Source organism: Thalassophryne amazonica, chromosome 9 (assembly GCF_902500255.1).
Source record: "Thalassophryne amazonica chromosome 9, fThaAma1.1, whole genome shotgun sequence".
Classification (NCBI taxonomy): domain Eukaryota; kingdom Metazoa; phylum Chordata; class Actinopteri; order Batrachoidiformes; family Batrachoididae; genus Thalassophryne; species Thalassophryne amazonica.
In genome coordinates, this window is record NC_047111.1 from 89629623 (window position 1) to 89650745 (window position 21123).

The 21123-nt window shown below is 42.5% G+C and overlaps 1 protein-coding gene across 10 annotated transcripts in view; it reads left to right on the forward strand.

The window, feature by feature from the left end:
* The first annotated feature begins 524 nt into the window (after positions 1-524).
* Positions 525-21123, forward strand: part of npas2 (neuronal PAS domain protein 2) — a 107221-nt gene continuing 86622 nt past the window's right edge. For 5 of the 10 annotated variants that reach the window (XM_034178730.1, XM_034178738.1, XM_034178736.1 and 2 more), the window contains exon 1: positions 526-955. The gene's annotated coding sequence lies outside the window, so the exon portion shown is untranslated. Of the gene's footprint in view, positions 956-21123 lie in introns of all 10 variants that reach the window. The other 5 variants (XM_034178732.1, XM_034178734.1, XM_034178733.1 and 2 more) reach the window with 2 other exon arrangements.

Below are 21123 nucleotides of genomic sequence, written 5' to 3' on the forward strand. Positions count from 1 at the left end.
GTTAGGCATGTTGACCCCAGTAATTCTATTGATTTTGGGGTCAAAAGGGCAAAAACACTGAACTGTACTTTGTAAATGCCTTCTGCAGAAAAGCATCACTTGTCAGTGGTAAGCCTATCAGACTCTGCACTTGTTTCTTCCAAACATGCAGCAAAATGGTAAATTTGGAGCAAGTACTGTATATCCCTTTTGGGCTACTGTGTCAACATGGTGGCCTCCAAGAGGAGGTCCGCTCCCATGTAAATATGAAGGGCCCATTCCAGGCTTATGAAAACACATCAGCTACTTGCAGCTACACACTGATGACCAGATGGTTGTGAATGCTGTATTGCATTTATGCTCATGAAGGTTGCCTAAATAATACACACTGTAGCTTTAAAAGGTAAAAGGTAGATAACCATTAAGTGGCAGTGTTATTATGCATTTAGCACGTTTTAAAGATAACAATCTTCCCTTCCTGATCATCCAGGGTTCTTTCTCTCTCTCTCTCTCTCTCTCTCTCTCTCTCTCTCTCGGTTGTGCTGTCGTTAGCCGAGTATTGAGCTTCCAGCTGACCTACTTTCTGCGCTCTCGGTCCTGTTTACGAGCCGCGGTAGGTTGTAGAGTCCAGCAGCCGGAGAAGACACGGACACAGCCTGCCGCCACTCGGGACTGCTTACGGGGACGTTTTCAGCGCGTCTTGTCTGCAAATAAAGGAGCGTCAGAGCCGCAGTTATCGAACGGCGCCTTATCAACTTCTGCCTTGTTATGCAACGTGAGCGCTGCACGCGCTCGCGCTCGTGCCGCCGGCTGTTGTCAGTGGTTACGTTGTAGATTAAAAAAAAAAAAATGACCGGACTGATTAAAGTTAGGTGCGGATATTTGTTTCTCCCGAAGACCCGCTTTCAAGGTACCTGAGACGCCTGTTTGTCACGTCAGAGTTCAAGCAGCGGCCTCGGAGGTGTTCGACCGCCCGGTGAGCTCATTTTCTGCACCTATTTTATTTTTTTGTTTTGTTTTGTTTTGTTTCTGAAATGTCTGTTTCATACAACGGTGCTTCAGACGTAGCACACTTGAATGCTGCTTCAGCTCAACCCTGGTTACAAGGTTGAAATAATAACCTTTTTGTTTTTTTCTTCTTCTTCTTTTCGTCACTCTTGATATTTATGGTAGAACACTGAAGGGATTTTCGTCACAGCTTCCCTTGAACTCCAGGTAGTGAAATATTGTCATGGGAAGAGAAGTGTTTTAACCAGGTTCTCGGCATGTTTTAAATCAGGCTGATGTTATCCAACCTGGCAGCATAAAGTGCACCAGATTTCACGTTTGCCTTCAGTAAACTCCGTTTTCAGTTTATAAACATGCCTGGATGTTGATTTGTGGTTTACACTTGTAAATGGCACAACCCAAACTCACACAATTCGTGATGGCATTACGAAAGTTAAATTGATCTGTGGTTCGTGATACTGTCACTTTTCGTGATGGTGGCACAAAATGTGGGGTCATATGGAGGGACGTCTGGGGGGTTATGGTTAGGAGAAGGGAGACACTTAAGATTATGGTTAGAGGGGAGGGTTATAAATAGTTTTAAAAAAGCATGTCACAAAAATGGGGCACTTTTCGTGAGGGGGCACAGAAAAAAGTGTGAATTCGGGCAGAAATGACTCAACTCTGAAAAGTGTTGCCATATTATTGATCTGCAACTCCAAAGTGTCATTCAGTGTATTATCTGGCCTTCACCATTTGTAACATATGTCATTGTAATTTCAGAGTATTTTGTGTAATTTGATGTCATTTACACACTCGCATTTATTTACCCGCTGTTTTGGTCTAGAGTTATTCCCAGTGCTGGTAACATGTAGCTGAGTTGGTGAGTTTGTCTGTCCCAGTCAGCTTTTGCATACAATACGAGGTCTGTCAATAAAGTATAGGTCCTTTTTATTTTTTTCAAAAACTATATGGATTTCATTCATATGTTTTTACGTCAGACATGCTTGAACCCTCGTGCGCATGCGTGAGTTTTTCCACGCCTGTCGGTGACGTCATTCGCCTGTGAGCACTCCTTGTGGCAGGAGTCGTCCAGCCCCTCGTCGGAATTCCTTTGTCTGAGAAGTTGCTGAGAGACTGGTGCTTTGTTTGATCAAAATTTTTTCTAAAGCTGTGAGGCACATCGAAGTGGACACGGTTCGAAAAATTAAGCTGGTTTTCGGTGAAAATTTTAACGGCTGATGAGAGATTTTGAGCTGATACTGTCGCTTTAAGGACTTCCCACGGTGTGAGACGTCGCGCAGCGCTCTCAGGCGCCGTCGTCAGCCTGTTTCAAGCTGAAAACCTCCACATTTCAGGCTCTATTGATCCAGGACGTCGTGAGAGAACAGAGAAGTTTCAGAAGAAGTCGGTTTCAGCATTTTATCCGGATATTCCACTGTTAAAGGAGATTTTTTTAATGAAAGACGTGCGGACGGATTGCAGCGTCGGCTCGCAGCCGCTGCGATGCTCCGCCACAGGAAAAACACCTCTGTTGGAAGCCTTAAGGACAAGTTGGAACATGTCCACCTGTTAAACAATTTCTCATATACTCACTCCACTGAAAGCCATCAAAAGCCGCCTGGATTTTACAAATGGTTATCAACACGGAGGTGTTTTTCCTGTGCCACCGCACCGCGCCGGCTGCGTCCCGATGTGCGCACCCGTCCGCACGCACCCGTCCGCACGTCTTTCATTAAAAAAATCTCCTTTAACAGTGGAATATCCGGATAAAATGCTGAAACCGACTTCTTCTGAAACTTCTCTGTTCTCTCACGACGTCCTGGATCAATAGAGCCTGAAATGTGGAGGTTTTCAGTTTGAAACAGGCTGACGACGGCGCCTGGGACCGCTGCGCAACGTCTCACACCGTGGGAAGTCCTTAAAGCGACAGTATCACCTCAAAATCTCTTATCAGCCGTTACAATTTTCACCGAAAACCAGCTTAATTTTTCGAACTGTGTCCACTTCGATGTGCCTTACAGGTTTAGAAAAAATTTTGATCAAACAAAGCGCCAGTCTCTCAGCAACTTCTCAGACAAAGGAATTCCGACGAGGGGCTGGACGACTCCTCCCACAAGGAGTGCTCACAGGTGAATGACGTCACCAACAGGCGTGGAAAAACTCACGCATGTGCATGAGGGTTCAAGCATGTCTGACGTAAAAACATATGAATGAAATCCATATAGTTTTTGAAAAAAATAAAAAGGACCTATACTTTATTGACAGCCCTCGTAACTCAAAAACAATAAATGCAATCCTGACTACATTAAAATACCACATAATGACAGTGACCTCATTAGACCATGGTTAATGTTGATGCACCTGTTGGCTCAAAAAAGCAACTTTATTTTGCCTATGTAATATCCCGTAGACATGTCTGCCACCTGCTGGATGCGACAACCCGTCTTGGCGTCAGTGACCATGTTAAGCTATCAACTGTGGGTAGAAAAGTGATACTCACTACGTGGGCAGATACAGAACAAAACATACAACAGAACGGGAAAGTAAAACCAGAATTAAAGAATAGAATTTGTGGCTGGGGATGATGGCAGTACTTTACATCACTATTATAAGTTAGTGATAGGAAACTCAAAACACTTACCTGGAACTTTTAAAAGCCTTTCCAACACCCATAATTTGGCACAATGTTTGAGTCTGTTTCGAAAGGTAGACATCATAGTCCTACATGTGGCCTCGTTGCTTCAAGTCCTTCCACGTCATTCGCCCCCCCGTTGCTGAAATGTAACAAATGAATGGCTGCAGTCAGCACAGGGTGTGTACGTGCATGTGTAGCATGTACATTGCCTGTTTTAGAGAAGTACATTATGATGAGGCCAAAACAGGTCACAGGTGGAAATTACTACGAATGGTCAAATTGTCCAAATACAACAAAACTAAACAAATATGACTATTGCATCATCATCATTTGTTTATTTATTTATTAGCGTCTGTCTTGTAGCCAATTTAACTTGGTTGCAAAAATCATGGCAATATCATTGTTAAAATGTAACACTTATTTCTTACCTTGAATGAAAAATAATGTCAACTGGGATCTGTTTTTAGAAACATGTGCCACTTCATTTTATGTTATTTCAAGTTATTTGAAATGTTATTACAATGGTGTGATATATTTTTGATATAATCTACAATTCTGCACATTTATATGTCCCTCAAACAAAAAATTAGGGCTGTTTATACAAGGGGCTGGGTCCATTTGTGTGTCTGCCTGTCAATGAATTTGTAAGCACAACTCCTCCAAAATGTTTCTTGGATTTCAGTGAAATTTCAGACAATGACACAACCATATGAAGATATGTATGAAAGGAAATAATTGTGGTCCAAAAGCTTGAAAGGGAAATAATTGGAATTTTGTGTTATTTGATTCCTAATATGACATAAACTTTGTAAGCACAACTCATCGATCATTTGATGGATTTTAGTGAAACTTCACACAATGATAGGACCCCAAATGAAGATATGCACGAAGGGCAATGGTTCAGATTTGATGTCTTTAACAGTAGATAGTTGGCATTTTCTGTTCAATCAGTGCATTATACTGCATGATGTTGAATTTTGCTTTACAGATTTCACTGAAAATTCACACAGTGGTAGCACACCATGTGAATAGTTGCATAAAGGAAAGTAATTCTAGTCCGACATCTTCGATGGGAGATAATTGAACCTTTGTTGTTACTGTTTTTTTTTAATACATCTTATTTGTCAATTACACTCAACAAAAATATAAACGCAACACTTTTGGTTTTGCTCCCATTTTGTATGAGATGAACTCAAAGATCTAAAACTTTTTCCACATACACAATATCACCATTTCCCTCAAATATTGTTCACAAACTAGTCTAAATCTGTGATAGTGAACACTTCTCCTTTGCTGAGATAATCCATCCCACCTCACAGGTGTGCCGTATCAAGATGCTGATTAGACACCATGATTAGTGCACAGGTGTGCCTTAGACTGCCCACAATAAAAGGCCACTCTGAAAGGTGCAGTTTTATCACACAGCTCAATGCCACAGATGTCGCAAGATTTGAGGGAGCGTGCAATTGGCATGCTGACAGCAGGAATGTCAACCAGAGCTGTTGCTCGTGTATTGAATGTTCATTTCTCTACCATAAGCCGTCTCCAAAGGCGTTTCAGAGAATTTGGCAGTACATCCAACCAGTCTCACAACTGCAGACCACGTGTAACCACATCAGCCCAGGACCTCCACATCCAGCATGTTCACCTCCAAGATCGTCTGAGACCAGCCACTCGGACAGCTGCTGAAACAATTGGTTTGCATAACCAAAGAATTTCTGCACAAACTGTCAGAAACCGTCTCAGGGAAGCTCATCTGCATGCTCGTCGTCCTCATCGGGGTCTCGACCTGACTCCAGTTTGTCGTTGTAACTGACTTGAGTGGGCAAATGCTCACATTCGCTGGCGTTTGGCACGTTGGAGAGGTGTTCTCTTCACGGATGAATCCCGGTTCACACTGTTCAGGGCAGATGGCAGACAGCGTGTGTGACGTCGTGTGGGTGAGCGGTTTTCTGATGTCAGTGTTGTGGATCAAGTGGCCCATGGTGGCGGTGGGGTTATGGTATGGGCAGGCGTCTGTTATGGACGAAGAACACAGGTGCATTTTATTGATGGCATTTTGAATGCACAGAGATACCATGACGAGATCCTGAGGCCCATTGTTGTGCCATACATCCAAGAACATCACCTTATGTTGCAGCAGGATAATGCACGGCCCCATGTTGCAAGGATCTGTACACAATTCTTGGAAGCTGAAAATGTCCCAGTTCTTGCATGGCCGGCATACTCACAGGATATGTCACCCATTGAGCATGTTTGGGATGCTCTGGACCGGCGTATACGACAGCGTGTACCAGTTCCTGCCAATATCCAGCAACTTCGCACAGCCATTGAAGAGGAGTGGACCAACATTCCACAGGCCACAATTGACAACCTGATCAACTCTATGCGAAGGAGATGTGTTGCACTGCATGAGGCAAATGGTGGTCACTCCAAATACTGACTGGTATCCCCAATAAAACAAAACTGCACCTTTCAGAGTGGCCTTTTATTGTGGACAGTATAAGGCACACCTGTGCACTAATCATGGTGTCTAATCAGCATCTTGATACGGCACACCTGTGAGGTGGGATGGATTATCTCAGCAAAGGAGAAGTGCTCACTATCAGATTTAGACTGGTTTGTGAACAATATTTGAGGGAAATGGTGATATTGTGTATGTGGAAAAAGTTTTAGATCTTTGAGTTTATCTCATACAAAATGGGAGCAAAACCAAAAATGTTGCGTTTATATTTTTCTTGAGTGTACATTTAGAGATGTTGGTCAGTTTGTTAATTCTGGTATTAGATTGCACAAAATTTACTACCGCAGTATGTAATGCATGCAAACAACTAGTATACGGGACCAGTCATTTTGTCAGCTTGGTCACAGATTTCTACTTATATAAAATTTTCTTTCAGATGTGTATAATTTCTTGTGACATATCTTCACTGTTGCTCGATGTCCAAACATAATACACTCCAGTTATTGTAGCACTTGCAGTTGCAAATTTGAAGTAGGTCAAATACCACACACCAGCTATTTTTCTGCACTAATTACAACTGATAACCGTTCCCTAATCATAAACTATAAGTACATTTTGCAGACATTTTTTTTCAATGTGAGGAAAATAAAATCCAAAAGCAAGTGCTGCAGACTTGACTTTTAGATCAACGCATAAACAAAAGTAACCTGGATTTGAACTCCTGATCCTCATGTTGGAAGATAGCCATGTTACCAACTGATGCTTTTCATAGCAGTCACTGTATCAACTAGGGGACACTCAGGGAGCCCAAACTTTCTGTTGTGCCCAACAATCCTGTGTTTAACTGTGCTGATAGGCAGTGCTGTTTCAACAAACTGCAAATAATGTGAAACTCAATGGGAGACGTGGAAATATTAACAAGAGCCTATCTTTGCTGCATGCTCATAATTGATCAAAATCCTTTCATTTGTTCATTTACTACACAGCTCTTCAACTCATTCCAGACAAGGTCAAGAGGGTGCAGGTTTTCTTTGCAACCACCCACTCCACCAGGTGATTTTACTGATTAACATCACTTTGAGCAGATGGAATCAGTTAACCAGTTCATGTTCATGAAATTGCATGTTCTCCCCATGTCTGCGTGAGTTTCCTCCGGGCACTTCAGTTTCCTCCTATGATCAAAACATGCTTATTTAGAGTCTCTCAGAAAGATCTAATGCTAAATCATAACTCTGCCTTTACTATAACATGTCAGGTGGTAGGCTGACACTCAAGAGCACCTCCTTCCCTTTTCCACACTCTTCTCATCATTATGGGACAAGTTAATCTTTGTCTTTTGTTTAAATCATATTCTCCATTCACTTGCCTTCCTACAGCTCTGCACATCTATATTATAATATCCAAGTGGCCTTTGTGTGCGCATGGCTTCGATCATGGAGAAACCGGGGAGAGGTGACATTTGTCTTTTGGTATGCTTATGTATTTTGGGTCAAGGATGAACACTGCACAAATGGAAAGTTGATAGGACAAATGTTTTTTGAGAAATTAGCAATTTTAGCTAAACAGTGGATGTTGTGCTGCAGTGCACTATGGGAGTTCAGGCTTTTGAGGTTTTAAATGTTATTGTGGTTCATGTTAGTTTAACAGTGTTGTTAGTGTTATTGTGTAATTGTGATTCTGTAGTTCATAGGGCTGCATCTATCAATTATTTTTGGAATCGAGTATTCTGTCGATTATTTTATTGATTAATGGAGTAATCAGATAAAAAGTACTTTTGTTTTTTAAACAATATCAGTAGTGGCAGGGCTCTCCCTAAACAATGGCACAATGTTGGTGTGCCATCATGCAGATTTTTAAGTTTAGGGTGTTCCCTCTCTCTCTGTTCTCCTGGGAAATTATTTATTTTCTCACATTATTAAGAGTTTTGGAGTTTTGCCAAACCATAAGGCCAGGCGGTGTGTGAAATCTTCAGTCTGCAGACAGGACATTCGTTTTTTGTTTTTCTTATTGCACATTTCATTTGCGCTTTTTATTACTGTGATTTATTCAGTGTTTAGTGTATATTTATACATGCTGTGCAGCTCAAACCGAAGTCAAATTCATTGTTTCTGTGGATACTTGGCGAATAACACACCTTTTGAAAAACTGCTACAAAAGCTGCACTGATAAATCAACTGTACAGCCTGTTGATAAAAACTCATATCAAATCTGAATAAAGGCATTTTTTTGGAATAGTTAAACATAATTCACTTAAAGTGTGTGTCCTTTTGCTTCATCTGCGGAGGTGGAGAGCAGCCAGTGGACCAAACCGTGTCTTAAAAAATATACAAACACACTCACTTTAAATGCACAACAAGTCCATTTCAGATGATCAGCACGAACCCTTTCTCTTAAAAGGCTTTAATTTACTCAGTGTGTGGCTTTGTAAACTTGTAGTGTCGCCTGCTACATTAATTAGCTCTTACATTAGTTATGCGCATGCTCTATGGACTTCTTCCCTATTTTTTTTGTGGGAGCATTACAGCGCCACATACAGGCCTGGCATATCAATCAATTCAATCAATTTTTTTATATAGTGCCAAATCACAACAAACAGTTGCCCCAAGGTGCTTTATATTGTAAGGCAAGGCCATACAATAATTATGTAAAACCCCAACGGTCAAAACGACCCCCTGTGAGCAAGCACTTGGCTACAGTGGGAAGGAAAAACTCCCTTTTAACAGGAAGAAACCTCCAGCAGAACCAGGCTCAGGGAGGGGCAGTCTTCTGCTGGGACTGGTTGGGGCTGAGGGAGAGAACCAGGAAAAAGACATGCTGTGGAGGGGAGCAGAGATCGATCACTAATGATTAAATGCAGAGTGGTGCATATAGAGCAAAAAGAGAAAGAAACAGTGCATCATGGGAACCCCCCCAGCAGTCTACGTCTATAGCAGCATAACTAAGGGATGGTTCAGGGTCACCTGATCCAGCCCTAACTATAAGCTTTAGCAAAAAGGAAAGTTTTAAGCCTAATCTTAAAAGTAGAGAGGGTGTCTGTCTCCCTGATCTGAATTGGGAGCTGGTTCCACAGGAGAGGAGCCTGAAAGCTGAAGGCTCTGCCTCCCATTCTACTCTTACAAACCCTAGGAACTACAAGTAAGCCTGCAGTCTGAGAGCGAAGCGCTCTATTGGGGTGATATGGTACTACGAGGTCCCTAAGATAAGATGGGACCTGATTATTCAAAACCTTATAAGTAAGAAGAAGAATTTTAAATTCTATTCTAGAATTAACAGGAAGCCAATGAAGAGAGGCCAATATGGGTGAGATATGCTCTCTCCTTCTAGTCCCCGTCAGTACTCTAGCTGCAGCATTTTGAATTAACTGAAGGCTTTTTAGGGAACTTTTAGGACAACCTGATAATAATGAATTACAATAGTCCAGCCTAGAGGAAATAAATGCATGAATTAGTTTTTCAGCATCACTCTGAGACAAGACCTTTCTGATTTTAGAGATATTGCGTAAATGCAAAAAAGCAGTCCTACATATTTGTTTAATATGCGCTTTGAATGACATATCCTGATCAAAAATGACTCCAAGATTTCTCACAGTATTACTAGAGGTCAGGGTAATGCCATCCAGAGTAAGGATCTGGTTAGACACCATGTTTCTAAGATTTGTGGGGCCAAGTACAATAACTTCAGTTTTATCTGAGTTTAAAAGCAGGAAATTAGAGGTCATCCATGTCTTTATGTCTGTAAGACAATCCTGCAGTTTAGCTAATTGGTGTGTGTCCTCTGGCTTCATGGATAGATAAAGCTGGGTATCATCTGCGTAACAATGAAAATGTAAGCAATACCGTCTAATAATACTGCCTAAGGGAAGCATATATAAAGTGAATAAAATTGGTCCTAGCAGAGAACCTTGTGGAACTCCATAATTAACTTTAGTCTGTGAAGAAGATTCCCCATTTACATGAACAAATTGTAGTCTATTAGACAAATATGATTCAAACCACCGCAGCGCAGTGCCTTTAATACCTATGGCATGCTCTAATCTCTGTAATAAAATTTTATGGTCAACAGTATCAAAAGCAGCACTGAGGTCTAAAAGAACAAGCACAGAGATGAGTCCACTGTCCGAGGCCATAAGAAGATCATTTGTAACCTTCACTAATGCTGTTTCTGTACTATGATGAATTCTAAAACCTGACTGAAACTCTTCAAATAGACCATTCCTCTGCAGATGATCAGTTAGCTGTTTTACAACTACCCTTTCAAGAATTTTTGAGAGAAAAGGAAGGTTGGAGATTGGCCTATAATTAGCTAAGATAGCTGGGTCAAGTGATGGCTTTTTAAGTAATGGTTTAATTACTGCCACCTTAAAAGCCTGTGGTACATAGCCAACTAACAAAGATAGATTTATCATATTTAAGATCGAAGCATTAAATAATGGTAGGGCTTCCTTGAGCAGCCTGGTAGGAATGGGGTCTAATAAACATGTTGATGGTTTGGATGAAGTAACTAATGAAAATAACTCAGACAGAACAATCGGAGAGAAAGAGTCTAACCAAATACCGGCATCACTGAAAGCAGCCAAAGATAACGATACGTCTTTGGGATGGTTATGAGTAATTTTTTCTCTAATAGTTAAAATTTTGTTAGCAAAGAAAGTCATGAAGTCATTACTAGTTAAAGTTAATGGAATACTCAGCTCAATAGAGCTCTGACTCTTTGTCAGCCTGGCTACAGTGCTGAAAAGAAACCTGGGGTTGTTCTTATTTTCTTCAATTAGTGATGAGTAGAAAGATGTCCTAGCTTTACGGAGGGCTTTTTTATAGAGCAACAGACTCTTTTTCCAGGCTAAGTGAAGATCTTCTAAATTAGTGAGATGCCATTTCCTCTCCAACTTACGGGTTATCTGCTTTAAGCTACGAGTTTGTGAGTTATACCACGGAGTCAGACACTTCTGATTTAAAGCTCTCTTTTTCAGAGGAGCTACAGCATCCAAAGTTGTCTTCAATGAGGATGTAAAACTATTGACGAGATACTCTATCTCCCTTACAGAGTTTAGGTAGCTACTCTGCACTGTGTTGTTATATGGCATTAGAGAACATAAAGAAGGAATCATATCCTTAAACCTAGTTACAGCGCTTTCTGAAAGACTTCTAGTGTAATGAAACTTATTCCCTACTGCTGGGTAGTCCATCAGAGTAAATGTAAATGTTATTAAGAAATGATCAGACAGAAGGGAGTTTTCAGGGAATACTGTTAAGTCTTCTATTTCCATACCATAAGTCAGAACAAGATCTAAGATATGATTAAAGTGGTGGGTGGAGTCATTTACTTTTTGAGCAAAGCCAATAGAGTCTAATAATAGATTAAATGCAGTGTTGAGGCTGTCATTCTCAGCATCTGTGTGGATGTTAAAATCGGCCACTGTAATTATCTTATCTGAGCTAAGCACTAAGTCAGACAAAAGGTCTGAAAATTCACAGAGAAACTCACAGTAACGACCAGGTGGACGATAGATAATAACAAATAAAACTGTTTTTTTTGACTTCCAATTTGGATGGACAAGACTAAGAGACAAGCTTTCAAATGAATTAAAGCTCTGTCTGGGTTTTTGATTAATTAATAAGCTGGAATGGAAGATTGCTGCTAATCCTCCGCCCCGGCCCGTGCTACGAGCATTCTGACAGTTAGTGTGACTCGGGGGTGTTGACTCATTTAAACTAACATATTCATCCTGCTGTAACCAGGTTTCTGTTAGGCAGAATAAATCAATATGTTGATCAATTATTATATCATTTACCAACAGGGACTTAGAAGAGAGAGACCTAATGTTTAATAGACCACATTTAACTGTTTTAGTCTGTGGTGCAGTTGAAGGTGCTATATTATTTTTTCTTTTTGAATTTTTATGCTTAAATAGATTTTTGCTGGTTATTGGTAGTCTGGGAGCAGGCACCGTCTCTACGGGGATGGGGTAATGAGGGGATGGCAGGGGGAGAGAAGCTGCAGAGAGGTGTGTAAGACTACAACTCTGCTTCCTGGTCCCAACCCTGGATAGTCACGGTTTGGAGGATTTAAGAAAATTGGCCAGATTTCTAGAAATGAGAGCTGCTCCATCCAAAGTGGGATGGATGCCGTCTCTCCTAACAAGACCAGGTTTTCCCCAGAAGCTTTGCCAATTATCTATGAAGCCCACCTCATTTTTTGGACACCACTCAGACAGCCAGCAATTCAAGGAGAACATGCGGCTAAACATGTCACTCCCGGTCCGATTGGGGAGGGGCCCAGAGAAAACTACAGAGTCCGACATTGTTTTTGCAAAGTTACACACCGATTTAATGTTAATTTTAGTGACCTCCGATTGGCATAACCGGGTGTCATTACTGCCGACGTGAATTACAATCTTACCAAATTTACGCTTAGCCTTAGCCAGCAGTTTCAAATTTCCTTCAATGTCGCCTGCTCTGGCCCCCGGAAGACAATTGACTATGGTTGCTGGTGTCGCTAACTTCACATTTCTCAAAACAGAGTCGCCAATAACCAGAGTTTGATCCTCGGCGGGTGTGTCGTCGAGTGGGGAAAAACGGTTAGAGATGTGAACGGGTTGGCGGTGTACACGGGGCTTCTGTTTAGGGCTACGCTTCCTCCTCACAGTCACCCAGTCAGCCTGCTTTCCCGGCTGCTCGGGATCTGCCAGGGGGGAACTAACGGCGGCTAAGCTACCTTGGTCCGCACCGACTACAGGGGCCTGGCTAACTGTAGAATTTTCCACGGTGCGGAGCCGAGTCTCCAATTCGCCCAGCCTGGCCTCCAAAGCTACGAATAAGCTACACTTATTACAAGTACCGTTACTGCTAAAGGAGGCCGAGGAATAACTAAACATTTCACACCCAGAGCAGAAAAGTGCGGGAGAGACAGGAGAAGCCGCCATGCTAAATCGGCTAAGAGCTAGTAGCTACGCTAAGCTAGCGGATTCCTAAAAACACGCAAAGTGAATAATGTGTAAATAATTTAGAGGTGATTCAGCAGAAGGAGTGCTTTAGTTAAGGCACGTAAAGATTACACTGGGAAACAAATCGTAATCTAGATAACTAGATCAATCTAACTGCGCAGATTAAACAGCTAACAGATACAGAAAAACACTGCTGTGCTCCGGAACAGGAAGTGATACAATACCGCAGTGAGAGCCAACCACCAGTAGAGGCAAGCATATGTACTACAGCATTAAACAAAGCCTCGAGGCAAAGAATTTGCCTCAAACATTTTCTGTAATCGAATTATTCGAGTTACTCGATTAATCATTTCAGCCCGAGTAGGTCAGTTGGTTTAGTCAGTTTAGTGAAGTCTCATGCTTGCCGTTACCATGAGTGAGTTAAGTTTCATGTTGCCGGTACCATCAGTGAAATGTGTGCTGTGTTTGATGTCTTCCAACACTGTCTCAGTTTATTCATGTCTAAAATTAGAAGCACCTGCTTGTGGCAGAATGCGGAAAAGACAAAAAGCTCTCCATGCATGCGTGTGTGTAACTTTGATCACAGAGAAACTGTGGGCAGCTGACATATGCCGTTTGGTATGCTTATGTATTTTGGGTCAAGGATGAACACCGCTAAAATGGAAAGTTGATAGGACTAATATTTTTGGAGAAGCTATGGATATTACCTAGCAACACTGAACAATGGATGCTGCAAACTACATTCTGGACTAGGGATGGATATTGAGAAGATTTTATCAATATCGATACCATTATCGATTCCACTTATCGATCTGATTCCTTATCGATTCCATTATCCTTACCTCCTGTGAATTTTCTGTGTACTAAAAGTACGCTTTACAGGTTTTCTATGTCAACAACATTTTATTGAGTCTTAAAGTAAATAAATATGAAATTGGTCACTGGATCCTTGATCTCTGGACATAAATAGTAATAAACAAAATCTGTAGTTTTTGTCAAACGCATTTCTTTTCAGACATTAATGGCATGAAAGTCTCTCCAGACGTCTGAGCTGAACTCAGATGGCTGCTGGAGTCTGCACATCTGCAGCCATGCAGTCTTGGGCTGCTGCACATCAGTGCAGGATGTCTCATTTTGGGAGGAAAAAAACCCATTTTGATCAATTGCAGTTTATTGTTTATATTACAACCTTTGGAAAGAGGTGTAATTTGATTTAAATGGCGATTTGCTTTGAAGTTATAAATTCTGTACAGACTCGACTCAGCAGAGAGCGGCGCAGCGTTTGGAGCAACGGAATGGAGGACAATTCTCGTTTCTTTCTCGCAACAAAACAGGAGTCCGTTAGTCACTTTAATCTGCACAAAAGTGACTCACAATTGACATATTTTAATGGCTTGAGAGGGGTTAAGAAGCGGAGTTGCCATTTCTGAAGAGGAGTGAAACACTGAACCAGCGAAGCAGCAGATCAAAGCACTGCTTCATTGGTTCAAGGTTCAAAGCAAAGCTACGCTGCAGAAACGGATTGATAGACCCACTGCAGGGTCTGTAATCAATGTAGAGAAAAGATCATTTTCCTGGTAAACACACTCAAATCAACGGCCGCTCTGAAGGAGCTATAAGGGAAGCAAAAAGGCTATTGATGTCGGTGGATCGAATCATTTCTTAACGATACCTGAAAAGAACCAGTTCCCGATACCCAACCCTATTCTGGACTCACTATATTCTAGACTTCAAAGCGTGAGTGTGTGATTTTATTAGTTTAGTTAGTTTAACAGCATTGTTAGTGTTATTGATTTAGGTGTTTTTGTAGTTCAATTGGTTTAGTCAGTTTAGTTAAGTGTCATGTTGTTGTTACCATGACTGAGTTAAGTGTCATGTTGCTGGTACCATGAGTGAAATGTGTATTGCGTTTGATGTCTCCTGCCATCGTTTCTGTTTGTGTCTAAAAATAGAAGCACCTGCTTGCGGCAGAATGTGGAAAAGACAAGAACGTCTCAGTGTGTGTGTGCATGTATAACTTCGTTCACACACAAATGGAGCGCTCAGCCATTTCCTGACAATGAAAATCCGACGAGGGGGGTGGACCAGTGCTCACTCAAAGCCTGCCCACAGGCGAATGACGCAACCAACAGGCGTGAAAAAACTTACGCATGCGCACGAAGGTTCAAGCTTGGCTGATGCAAGCGCACATGATTCAAATCCATATAGTTTAAAAAAAATAAATAAAAAGGTTGGATAGTTTTCTAACAGACCTTGTATATATATATATATATATATATATATATATAAACATTTTTGTTTCCGTATTTGTATGCATGTGAGCGCAGCTTAATGAAAAGAACTTATGGTGAGTTATAGTCTCAGTATATCGATATTAAATTGCAACATAACGACTTTAAAATAGACATTTATTTTACATAATTACATTAAGGCTCTTGTACAGTTCATTTTAGTATTCGAGAATTTGTTTTTGTAGTTGGTGCAGTTGAAAGATGCAGGTGAAACACTGGCTGCCTTTTTTCCCTCATTTCACTTCTGTTTAACAGGCTCAAGGCGCTCTCTCCACCCAGTAATGGCCGCTGTGCGGTACACCGCTAGTCACATGACGTCCATTCCAGGTCTCTATTTCCATGGTTTCTGCCACTAGTCTTCCGTGTTTTGGCCCAACGTGTCGTTCCTATTGGACTGCGCGAAGCTACTTCACTGCTCAGAGCGTCGAAAGTTCAAAAGTCAACTCGAAAAGTAAAAAAAAAAAAACCTTACATTTGTGTCCTGACAGTCCTCAGTGTCCCCCTCTGATGCTTTATCAGTGTTCAACAAGTTCAGAGCAGCACAGTGAACGTGAATGAAGACGGAAGCTCTTTAAGATGCGCACCTAAATGTGATGAGTGTGCACGTCGCTCGTGCGTACACCATCTCTCGCTCTGTTTTGCAGACAAACGATCACAGGACAATTTGTTTTTTTCTTTTTGTTAATCAGATGACAGATCGTCGTCCCGAGGACTTGGTCAGCACCGGGTCCTGCTGCGCACAGAAGGATGACTGAGCAAGCGTTTCAGTGGGAAAGTGTCCATCATCCTCTTGTCATTCCATCGAGGCGTCAGGCTGAGCGTGTAAACACACCAACAGCAGTTCTGCAAAAGAAACTTTGCGCGTGTAACTCCCCCCACCTCTGTCCGGGTTACAATTCCATCTCTTCTTCCCAAATTCACTGCGCAACTCTTGTTCCCGGTTTCAGCCGCACACGTGTGCGAGAATGTCCAGTTGAACTCATGTTTTTTCTTTTGTTCAATTAAAAAAAAAAGATTGGGTTGAACTTTGACCGTGTCAGCCTGCCAACAAGCGGCAATGCGTGCTCCCGCTTCTGACGCCTCTAAAAAGCAACGCGTCTCATTGAAAATAATGCTTTTTAGACCTATTCTTGATGCTTCGGACGCGTGAAAGGCTCATTAATCTGCAATAATGAGCTTGAAATTGTTGTGGCTGGCGTGCCTGGCTGGCTTTTGTGTGTCTTCTGTTTCTGTCTTTTGGTTTTCCTCCCAGGTGGTGCGCATTTGGGACTGAGTGGCTGTGTAGCTGAGTTTATCAGGACCTCACCCTGATCACCTGAGGCTGATCACGTGCAGCTCGTCAGGACTCACAGCTGTGGTGCATCTACACGGATTGGAACATGGTGGCATTTAAGTCTGGAGTGCACAGTGTGTGTTTGCCAGAGACTCGACCTTGTGACCAGACGGGTGAGATCGTCGTCTCTAGAGCCATCTCCCATCAGTGGATGCGGAGAACGTCCAGGTTTGATGCATGGTCTGTGAAAGAGGAGGGGGTGAGGTCTCACGCTCGTCAGCACACTTCCTGAGGTACGTTTGGTTTTGTGACTAAAATTTATACAGTCAGTAAATGTGGTGTCCCTCACACCTTATTATATTGAGCTGTATGTTAGTCGTTTAAATCAGCTTCCACTGCAGTGGAGTTTTGTGAACAGGGTGTTCTATGCCTGCAGGGTGGGAAGCTGATTTGCAATTAAGCCAGGAGGTGTTTGCTGTTTGTACACCTTTGAGTGGTCTCTCTGTGTGTTGAGTGTGGACTCACATAATGATTTCTTCTTTCACAGACTCGGTTTGTCGCGGCCACCTGGGGGGTGTCGGCGGGGTCCTTGGGTCCGAACAGTTTTCTGGCTCCGGACCGTTAGCGCTGCTGGGAGCGCACCGCAATCCACCACGCCAGACCGCGCACTCTTTTGTTGTTTTCGTATCACTTCACTGTTATGTTTATTAAACTCTGTTATCCTTTGTACCGTGCTCTGCTTATTTCATACTGGGTCCTTCAAACGCTGGTCGGTTCTCCGGGCTGCGTCCGACACATAACAGAAATAGCACTGATCAAAATAATGAGGATAAAATCTATATCGGATTCCTGATCGGGATGCAACATCCGATTTCAAGCAAGTCTGAAACCACGTGATCGGGCCCGATTTCCGATCACGTGATCGGATCGGGACATCCCTACTTTATAGACATCATACTAGAGCAACAAATTGGAAATGCATTATTACAGATAGACCTCTTATTTGGTTACTTGTAATTTGGAAAAGGTCATTTCTTTTTACTTTTTTGTTTGCTACAGAGGATCCGGTATGGATCTGTATTTTGACTTGGCACAAGTTTTCAGTCAGATGCCCTTCCTGTTTCAAGAATCGGCAGGGTGAGCTTTTAAACCTGGACCTTCGTGCCGAGAAGCAAGAGTACATTCCTAAAAATGCGGAACAAATACAAAAAAATTGCAGTTCTGACACCATTTAAACGATATGCCTATGAATTCCTTCAGATTAAAGCTGATAATCTGTCCTTCAGATTCATATTGTATGTTTACTTTCAGCTCCAATATCAGCTCATTCCTGTGAGTGAATGAGTGAATGAAGTTTAATGTGCTGGTGACTGATGCAGTGTTCATGGGGGGAACCTTTAAAAATGTGTTTGGCATTATGCACTGCTGAGAATGAATCAGCACAGTTTGCAGTGGTTGCCTGAGTGTCACAGTAGACCCTTTTACACATCTTGTTCAGTGCCTGAATGTTACATCATTATTTTGCTTTTCTGTTTTGTATCAGTGTATGAACACAGAATGTGGTGCATTTTAATCCACTGTTAAACTGGCAGAGGAGGGATTCACATCTGTGTATATGGGAGAAGCAAATTATTTTTCCTTTCCAAATGACGTGAATGGAGTGTATTTTCACAGTGTCTGATTGGATCACCATCTTGATGTCGCACGTTCACCAAAACCACAAAACCACAATAACTTTGAAATAAAATTGTGGTAAAGTTAAACTCACAAGTCCCCCATATAAATTATTCAATAAATAAAAATGTTCATTGCCCAAATTTACAAAATGTCCAAGGGTGTCCTGTCAAAGGGTGTACCCCACCTTATGGCCTATGACTGGGATAATATCCAACCTCCCCGTGACTCCTAATTGGAGTAAGTGGTTGAAGATGAGTGAGTAAAAAACATTACATGTAGTCACAAGTATTCATAGTTCTCTTTCCCTTCATTTATTATTTTTTTACTTCTTATAATATTGAGAAATATGGTGAAATACCAACAAAGTGTATTTAGTCTTTTATTGTTCTTTTTGATGTGCTGTTTGACAATATATGGGATACAGCTGACTGACTGAAAGCTATGGATGTTTGAGAAAAGGCAGTTTAAAAAAAATGAATGAATTGTGCACACAATGATGGATCATTGAAGACCCAATTAGGTGCTGTAAAGTATGTGTTGGAGAGTGTGATGTTTTAGGGCTCCTTCACACCGGAAGAAAATCCGCGAACCAAAAACGAAATGGGGAACCATGAAAAATTCCACCTGCTGTCGGGAGGGACACATGGTCAGGCAGGTGTGCACGATACCACGGTGATGGTTTCTTACACGCTCAGACACGTGCACGAACACAGTGTGAGCAGCTGGAATGTGTTGCACCATATCGCGCCACTGTTGTAGAGATAAAAAAACACACCATAAAAACCACTGCAATTTATTTAATTCCTCTTAGCGAGCAGACAATACAAGTATGAACCTTCTGCTTCTCTGTATATGACCCATGGTCATAGACGTACTGTTGGGAAAGTGTAGTGACACAGACCCACAACAGGGGGCGTAAATGAACGGACAATGAAAATGCCAAAATATAACAATTTAATGTTGTGAAAATGTGCACAACGGAATACAGATGTTGCTTTTAGGTAACAGTCAATTACATAACAGGTGACGTGTGGGCAGGCTCGAGGATAGGAGACGCCTGTCCAGAGAAGAGCCGGGCCCCACACGATTTCCACTGCCAACGGAGACCTGCAACACACCGGAGCCGCCAAGTCCTGAGTCCTCAGGTGGCCACTGCCTCCAGCTGTCAGATCGGGTACTGCTGGCAGGAAGCACAAACAGGTTATGTGGGTGTGTGAACACCCAGCAACAGTCAGCAAACTCACAGTTCTTTCCTGAGTGAAAAGTCCTCACTGCAAAGAGTTTAGAATCCAATACGTGCGTACGGCACAGAAACGGCTGAGAAGGTTACCTGTCGGGTAAGCTGATTTCTCGGCAGGGATGTGATGTCACTGCCAGGCTTTTATACAAGGTGGTGATGATGGATGATTGGTGACAGCTGTCAGCTCCGGGCCCCTGGTGCTCCTGGTGGGCAACTGCGCCCTCTGGTGCCTGAAGCCCGCCTTCAGGCAGGGTGCCCTCTGGTGTTGGGCCAGCAGTACCTCCTCTTCTGGTGGCCCACACAACACGTACAGTCATGAAATGACATGAATGATGCAGTGTGCGCTTATTATGTCCACATCTGCTGGCCCTGTGTGTCCAGCCAGACCCACGCGCGTGTCCAGTGAGTGGCGCACCAGAGGAGAGACACCATGTCATGTGGACCAGAGCTCATGTGGGTGATGTGACATTCAGATCAACAGCTGAGTGTTCACATGATCAAATGGTCCTTTTCACATGGAGCAGCCTGCCGATGTGCGCGCTGAGCAGCTGCTCCAGTCCGTGGCAAAGGCGATTTATAGTGGGGCAAATAAGTATTTGATTTTTCACGTTTTCCCACCTACAAAGAATGGAGAGGTCTGTAATTGTTATCGTAGGTACACTTCAACTGTGAGATAAAGAATCTAATGCTGCATTCACACCGGGCGCGATGCGAGCATCAGCAGCGACAGGTTGCCATGTAATACCTATGGAAGGACGCGTTTTGGTGGCAAGCCGCACAGCGAGACGCGATGGACGTGAATGAAGCGACGCGAGTGAAGTGATTTTGAGCGATTGGTGAGTTTGCGGCACGATATTGCGTTGCATCACGTCGCTTTGCCCTCCTCTCCAAGTTCAAAAATCTGAACTTTTTCATCTTGTCGCGCCGCGATGACCAATCAGGAACTGAATATGTAGTGACGTGGAGATGTCTGGAATTTGACTGAGGATGTGAACATGTCCTGACCTGTCTCTGATAGCCAGCCTGTGACTTATGTCTGTTTTGTCCTTTATTTCACAATTATGACAGAGGTTTTGGAGCGAGCAGCAGCCCCACAGCAGCGGGAGCGGAGTTTCTTCCTTTTTTTATTTATGTGTACGCGCGAGTGAATCGTCCCTGAAGATTATTTTATTAATTAACTACACAGATGTCTAATAAAGCATATGGTGACTGGTTTATAAACACAATTATGACAGAGTTTTTTGGGGAAGAGCGAGCAGCAGCCTCACAGCAAGCAGCGGAGTTACTTTTTTTACGTGCGTGTGCGAGCGAATCGTCCTTGAAGATTATTTTATTATTTAACTACACAGATGTATAATAAAGCAAATGGTGACTGGTTTATAAACACAATTATGACAAGAGTTTTTTGGGGAAGAGCGAGCAGCAGCCCCAGAGCAAGCACCAGAGTTTTTTTTTTAATTGTTTACATGGAACAGGAGATCCTCAAACTGGGTCTGCAGAGGTGGAAGGACCACTGAAAGTGGCCGTCATCCAGGCGCAGCTCCTGCAGCAAATAATGATACTCCCCGAATTGGAAGCTTTCCACAACAACTCGCTCCGTGTGATCAAGGTCATGTTAACTTGATTGACAA